Source organism: Camelina sativa, chromosome 13 (genome assembly GCF_000633955.1).
Source record: "Camelina sativa cultivar DH55 chromosome 13, Cs, whole genome shotgun sequence".
Classification (NCBI taxonomy): Eukaryota; Viridiplantae; Streptophyta; class Magnoliopsida; order Brassicales; family Brassicaceae; genus Camelina; species Camelina sativa.
In genome coordinates this window covers 2,148,019-2,155,796 of record NC_025697.1, presented here as the reverse complement: position 1 = coordinate 2,155,796, position 7,778 = coordinate 2,148,019, and the positions used below count along the sequence as shown (strand labels likewise).

At 35.7% G+C, this 7,778-nt stretch overlaps 1 long non-coding RNA gene and 1 pseudogene across 1 annotated transcript; both read right to left on the bottom strand.

The window, feature by feature from the left end:
* Window positions 2,316-5,978, bottom strand: LOC104737851 (annotated as a pseudogene).
* LOC109128440 lies at window positions 7,172-7,764 on the bottom strand. The gene is made up of 2 exons (XR_002034823.1): window positions 7,617-7,764; window positions 7,172-7,516 (listed from the first exon to the last, which is right to left on the bottom strand). It is a non-coding gene; the product is annotated as an uncharacterized LOC109128440 (long non-coding RNA).

Below are 7,778 nucleotides of genomic sequence, written 5' to 3'. Positions count from 1 at the left end.
AGAGATAATTAAAAAAATAGTTGCATCCACTAAAATAGAGAGGAATAAAAATAACACATTATACATCGTCCTATTTTTTTGTTCTCTTACTCAATTTAAATGGCAATCATTTGATATATATATATACATGTATTGTTTAATAAACATATATTGTTCAATTTATATGGCAATCATTATATATATATTGTTTAATAAACATCACTAATACAAGATAAACCACCTAGGAATGATCTATTTACTTTTATTTAACTTCATTAGTTTTTAGGCCTAGATCTTAATTACTTATAAGTAAAATTTGAAATATACATGTTTTTATCCTTTATCTTAATTAGATAAATCAATTAATTTGGAAAATCAAAATACAGTATTTAGTGACGAGTTTGTTTGTTTGTTAATCTAGTTGAAAAACTAACTTTCATGAACAAGTTTTGTTCCAAAAAAACATGAACAAAAAAAAAATTAAACAAGATGCCGATTATCACGTACAAACAATCTTAACAAGTGAGAGTCAAATTTTAAAGTGACATTTTAATATATTATGTTGCTAGTCTCTCCCTGACATCATCTCACAAATGAATTTGAAGGCTGATGCATCCTCAACAAAAACAAACGAGATCCAAGGTAATTTCTTCATTATCACACCTTTGACATCTAAACTTGACCTAGTCAAGTCTGAAATGGCCTCGAAGTCCGCTTTGTTTCATCATCAAAAAAGTCTTGATCGCTTTTATGCGTCCTCCACTAATAGATTTGATGCTTTGACTGGGACGTTGGATGATGTTAGGCTCCAATCCGGAGATGTAAAGACATTGGTGAAAGATGATATTGAGTATACAAAGATAATCAAATCGATTCAAAAGGACATGACTACAGGTTCCAGGTTTGATCACCTTTCAAAATTTTTGAATGACTACATGGTGGTGTTTGTAGTTTTGATATGCAGGGGGACACTGTCACTTAAAATTCTAGACTAAGAAGATAGAGTTGTCAGGTACAACTACCTAAGCATTTTACAATTTTACTGAATACATCACCTTCTTTGTATGAATTTATCTATGTTTTTGCTTTTCAGTTTTTTTGTAGACCAAAACCATCCTTCACCGGTTTTACATCATCACTTTGTGTATTTTATCTTTGTATGAACTTATCTATGCTTTACTTTGTCTACAAATTGAAACCGGTGGAAATCCCGAAATTCTTTTCAAGACACGTCCCAACATCAACCGAGATATGTTTAATAAGGAGAATATTCTAGGCCTGAAGATTATGAGATTCAGATATGATAGTCTCTTTCTAACCATATGAGAAAACCAAACATCATAGTATTTTTTTTTTTCTTTCTCTTTAGCCAACTTGTCAATTACTGATGTATAGTAGGCGATTATGGAACTCGAAATATGATAAGAACAAAAAACAACATCATGATTTTATAACGTACGATTGATACACATACAGTTCTATGATCCATCCCAAGACTTAAAAATATTAAAATTTATTTGAACAAGCTTAAAATTTATTAGACCTATAATCCGGTTAGCCAACCAATGTAATTAAACAGTTTAGTCTAAATTTTTGGTTTGTTTCCTTTTTCAACCTAAATAAATCTAGTTTTTGTTTGTTGTTGTTAAAATTATCAATTTAAACTAGATTTTGGAGAATTGAAATTTTGTTTGGTTGATTTTTAGGTTGTAATTGAAATTTTGTTTGGTTTATTAATTTGTTTTTTTGGTTCGCCCGTCCCAACTCCAAGAACCGAATTGATTAAACCGAGATTTTTGGTTTTCGGCAGCATATGTTTAGAGTTCTTGCTTCTCAAGAACTTTTCGAAAATCTTCCCTTGTTTTTTTGGCTCAACAACAATTCTTCATTAACCAAAAGGTTTTAAACAATTTCTTGATTCACAAAGCTATTAATCCAACTGGCATAACAGAATAGAGCTTCTCACAACTACGGAAATTTGTGGGACTACCTAAAAAAAGGGCTAGTGACGTTTTATCATTCACTTTTAATGCAGACAATGTTGCCACTGTCATATGCGGATCCATCGTTGGTACAGTGATTCTTAAGAAAGGGGTGAATGATAATACTCATTATAACCTATCCATTTTCTTTTTATCTTTAGTGGTTTCATCAAGATCTTAAATATTGTTGTACTAATATGTTGCGTCATTTGGTCAGATTTTGGAAAAAAACACAAATAAATTCTCGCTAAAATTCATATTAAGTCAGATTTGGCAGTTTACCACTTGCACCTAAAAAAAGTAAAACAATTTGAAACAACAAACAAGCAAATGTCAAAAAGAGGGTTTGCAAATTTAGTGGCAATAGAGTTTGATAATTGAGTCAGCCCCTCCAGTGAATACCCATGGTTGTCTCGGATGAAACTTGCAGTCCAAGACTCCTGCAATCAAAATGATATATATATTAATCTCCTGAAGAATCAAAACATAATAGTGTGTGATCAAACCTTAAGGAAAGAAAACACAAAACGCCATATAAAAACTAACCTCCCCCATTTGAAGAAGTAGAATGGCCTCTTAGAATCTCCAACGGCACAATCAGAGGATTCTCGTTCAGATCATTATACACCTTTCCATGGAACACATAAGCTGTTGAGTCCTCCGAGGACGAAGCAAACAACGGATACGAACGGTGAAACGCCACATTAGTGATGTCCTTAGGATGATTCTTGAGAGTCTTGTACGGCTTCGAAGAAAGATCCATGTCAAACCAACACATCTTGCCTTCTTTACTTCCTACTATCAGATTATCACCACCGGGATGAATCGCCATTGATGAGATTTCCCTCATTCCAGTCTCGAGCTTTTTGCCGGGCTCATCTACCTTTAACAGATTGTAAACACGCACGTTCTTTCTTGTCGCGATGAAGAAGTATGAACGGCTTGGATGAAAAAGTGCAGTCACTGGAAGTCCGCGGATCTTGAAGGGCTTTTGTGTAAGCTTTTTCGAGATTTGATGAATTACAACACCTCGTCTTTCGCCGGATGCCATGACTGTCGACAGATAGTCTCCCTTACGATGCCAGTCAATACTCGTTATGTTCTGAAATATATAAACCAAACCAGTTACAGGATTTTGTTTTTTTCTGTTTCCCCAGTGATAGCCGTTACAAAGGATATGGAAGCAAAGTGTACCTTAAAATGTCTAATCATGATCCCTCCATATCTCTCATCTGGAAGCCACCTTGCAATTGCTGCAACTATGGTGCAAAAAGACTATAAATCATTCGGACAGCCATCTCAAATTTCTGACAAACTGTTGGTGGCGGCTACTTACCAGATGGTTTTGGTACTAAAACGTTTCCTAAGTGTAGCAACTCTTTAATATTTTTCTGTTCCTCATCAGCGTCAAGTTCAGTGTTCAGGATAACCAAATCTCGTCCCCTGCAGAATTGAGATGTGATGGTATCAGAACAGGAAGTTATAATAATAAATCAGAAAACAAACTCCCAAGATAGACACACTCACATGGCAACGGCTAAAATTGATAAGCGGGAAAGAGGATTCCAAGCAACACACTTAATAGCTTCATCAAACTGCCAGATCTTAAGACATCTACCGGTTTCCACTTCCCATATACGGACAGATCCATCAGATGAACCTTGGAAGAGGAATAAAAGAAAAGAAAGAATAAAAACGAGAATACATACAAGGTTGAAATCTTGGAAAGACAAGAGAGAGCTCAACAAAATTGAACAATGAAATACCAGAGGAGATCCATTGGCCAGAAGATTCAGCGGATATGGTAGTGACTTTTCCTGTATGGCCTTTATACTCAAGAAAGCAGGAGTGTGGATAAGGTCTAAGATCTTTCCTACAAGGTAGTTTAGGCTTCAAAGATTCAGGATCGACGATGTTAATCTGGAGAAAGGAAACACACTGAGGTTATGATAGAGAGAATGAGATAAACCAGAAAATGAGATGATGAAATTAGTCCTCACTATCTTCTTTAGAGCTCTGGGACATAGGTATATATCCAAACAACGGTGAAAAGGATCTTTTAGTGCATTCTCATATGCTGGAATGCTTCTCAGAGATGTGAACCTGCGCACACATTAAATTTACCATAAGGCTTTAAGCTAACAGATTCAAAAGAAAAGAACAACAGAGTACATAAAAAGAGGTACTTTTAAATAATACCTTCTAGGGATGAATTTTGGACGATCTTCCGGATACATCAGTTCATATGAGGCTTTCTCTTCCTCCGTTGGAATGTATTACAAAGGAGGATTGTATGATTCCTCGTGTCCTGGAAAGCCAAATTGCAGAAGAGATTAAAGACCTTTCAAAAAATACAATTCCCAGACAGAAGCAGACAAAAAAAAAAAAAAAAAAGTACCTGGCAATTTTAGTTTCGGTGGAGGAAAATAAGTTAATTGCTTGCTCTTTTGGTGTGAAGTTGAATCAGCAGGCCATAAGGAGTAGACACTGGGCTCTTGTGCAGGCTTATCAAACTTGATCAACCCCTCCCGGATTTCTCTGACATACTTAACAACCATTTGAGCCTCCGACTTTGAAAGGATGAACCTTCGCTTGGGCTCTGGTGCACTTGAGATTGGATGTCTTGCATCATCCCATTTGAACCAATCAACAGAAGGCTGGCACCAAGGGAAGCAATCAATCAGATGGGTCACAATTTTCGAGTGATTTGCGTAATATATTAGTAGAAAACGGCTACACATTACGTACCGGATATGGATCAAAGTCAGCATGTGGCGCTTGCCCTTTGAGCAGGCTACGAATAGACCCTCTCTCCTTTTTAGTCAGCTCCACTTCCTCGTCATTATATTCATCAAAAATCTTCCAGCTAAAGCCCCAACAAATTGCATCAGCACAATGCTACAAAAATAACAAACTATATATGTATACAAATAATAAAAAGATAATTAAGTCTTAAAACTGACCGATTCTTGGAGTGATCAATTTTTTCAAGCAAAGAGTCAAGCATGTCTCGCTTTTCTGCCTTGGTGAGCTTCTTCCCAGTGATGTCATAACCAATATGTTTCTCATCCTTATACCACTTCAAGGAAACATCTCCAACTGTATTTCTTGGAGCAACCTACACATCAAAGATAGATAAATATATATGTAGTTTCGTTCGGAAATGGAGAAGTATATATAGTTTCAAATCCTATAACGAATAGATTAAAAAAAAAAAAAAGCATCAACCTCATCTTCGGAAGAATCGCTCTCTTGGGCGACTTCATCTTGCTCAGAACCTTGGTCACTCCCATCTTCCTCACCATCTACTTGTTCACTTTCATCACCATCTTCATCATTATGATCATCTGATCCCTCAAGACCTATAATACATGCACAGTTACTCGATGAGCTGAACCAGAGAGGAAAGGCACAAGCAAACAATTGCCATCGACTTCGTAATAGTATTCATTAATTCCATCAATTAAAAAAATAACTAATAGTATTCATTAATTCCATCAATTAAAAAAATAAGTCTAAAAGATGTACAATCGATGTTTAAGAATTTTTTAAGGTTTTTTACATACGAAAATGTTTAATTTGTGAGTTTTATCCCTAGTTAATGTATTGTTTTATTTGACATCATAAAATTAATAAGCTAAAAAAAAAAGATTGAATAACTTGTGAGAAAAGTCAAAAACTGTGTTGGAAACAAAAACAAAAAACAAGCAAGAAAAGTCAATAATTCGGTTTGTTTCGGTTCAATTACACCTAAGAAAAAAAGGAAGTTGATAGCCAGGTTGAGGTGCATCCTCTGAGATTTCTCGGCTGTATACAACCGCTGTATCCGCTGACCCTCATCTTCTCTCTATTTCTCGAAGGGAGAAAATCCGATATCATTTGAGAGATTTTCGAAAGTGGAATCAAGATGTACAAAAGACAAAATCAAAATCAAAAACTTGTTACGGTTATGGCACCCTTTGGGAATCTTTCCATCAAAAGTTTTGAAAGTTGATCAAGTCCGGAACTTGTAGTCATATCCTTTCAAATAGATTTGAGTATCTTTGTATACGCAAAATCATTTTTCACCATTTTCTTTCCATCTTAGACTATAATCCTCTCTTATTCATCTTCAAGTGTATTTTGCAGCTTGGCCAGCTTCTTCTGTGACAAGAGGTGTTGGAAGAAAAATTATATAGTAAATTTATAAATGAAATTTTTTTAAAAAATATATAAAATTTGATATTTTGAAAATCCTTAAATATGTTTGAAATCCTTAAATGAGATTTCTCAAGCCATTACGAGTGCAATGAATGGTGCAAATGACAGAACTTGATAGAGTGAAACTTTGAGAGATTTACCACAAAACTTAATTGTTGATATTGAAAACTTAATTCGTGCTATTGTTAATTGTTGGTACCTTTATAATTTCCAATTGATGATTAATTGTTAACAGTAATAGAGTCCCTTAAAGCAGAAGGTGAAGACATCACTGAAGATGTTAAGCCTAGTGGCCACTCCAGAGCAGCTACACCACCTCCAACGTAACTGATCCTTTCACACTAACTGTCGAAGAGAAGCTCAATGTTGCATTGAGACGAGATGGTGGGCTCAGTAGCTTTGATATGTAGGAACCGTGTCACTTCAAATTCTTAACCAAGAATATGGATTTGTCCAAGTCCAGGTACTCCAACGTTGTTTCTTAACTATTATATGTCCAAGGATTTGGAGATTATCCTGTCTGTTTTTAGACAGGTTTACATGTATATGTTTTTCCCATTCATGCAAATCTTTGATGCGGAACGGTTAGAGGAGGAAGAAAGGGACAATGATTGCTCACTCTCTGAATCAAAGAGAGACTTAGCCATGAAGGAGGACCTTGAGGCAACATATGACTGGAAACGATTGTCCTGTGGGTAATAAGATGTGCACCTCTGTTTGAGCAAAAACATTCAACCTGAATTCTTTCCAAATAGCAACATACGAAAAAGAGTCACAAATTTTCTTCTAAACATGTTGCATTTTCATGGTACAAGAGAAAACCCAAACATGAATCTTACCTTGTATATGCAAATGTATAGTCTAATATGATGCCTTTTGCTGATCACCATTTGCAGATGTTAGGTCTTTGATTGGTCTTCTTCTGGTATGGCGTGTGGGACGTCTGAAATGTGTTGGCGTGCTGAACTGACCCTTAGCAGGGGTCTCAAGAACAAGATCCTTTTATGAAATATATCCATCTGATTATATATTATTCATTCGATCGAAAGAGTTTTACCACAAAGTTTCTACAAATAATGCTTTTTAGTTTTTAATCTCGACCAAAAGAAAAGGAACATAAAGAATGTGCCAAGATGAATTTTTAACTCGTCTGCCTGGTTCATTGCAGCCTGTTGTCAAGTTCTTTGTCAGTTGAGTTTTGGATCTGTCTCATAGTACACGACGTCTCCTGTATCGCTTACGAAATGGTCTTGTTTCATACTTTTTATGAGGCTTCCCAGTAAGTGAAGTGGGAGCGGTCCAGAGTTTTTCGGTTCTCTGTAGTACTTTCCTAGTACTGGTTTAGCTGCTTCAGTCTAGAAAAAGAGAAATGAAAAAGTTAAGCACTTAAACACCATATCGAAGCAAGTCCACACCAGAATAGTCTTTACTTAAAATCATCAAGAAAACTCTTACAGCTTCTACTAGATGATAATGTGGGATCTGCGGGAAAAGATGATGTATCACATGAGTTCCAATGTCATGGTGGATGTTATTAATCCATCCGTAGTCACGATCCAATGTTGTGAGCCCTCCTCTCAGGTAACTCCATTCCTGTGTTTGGGTAAAGTACATGAA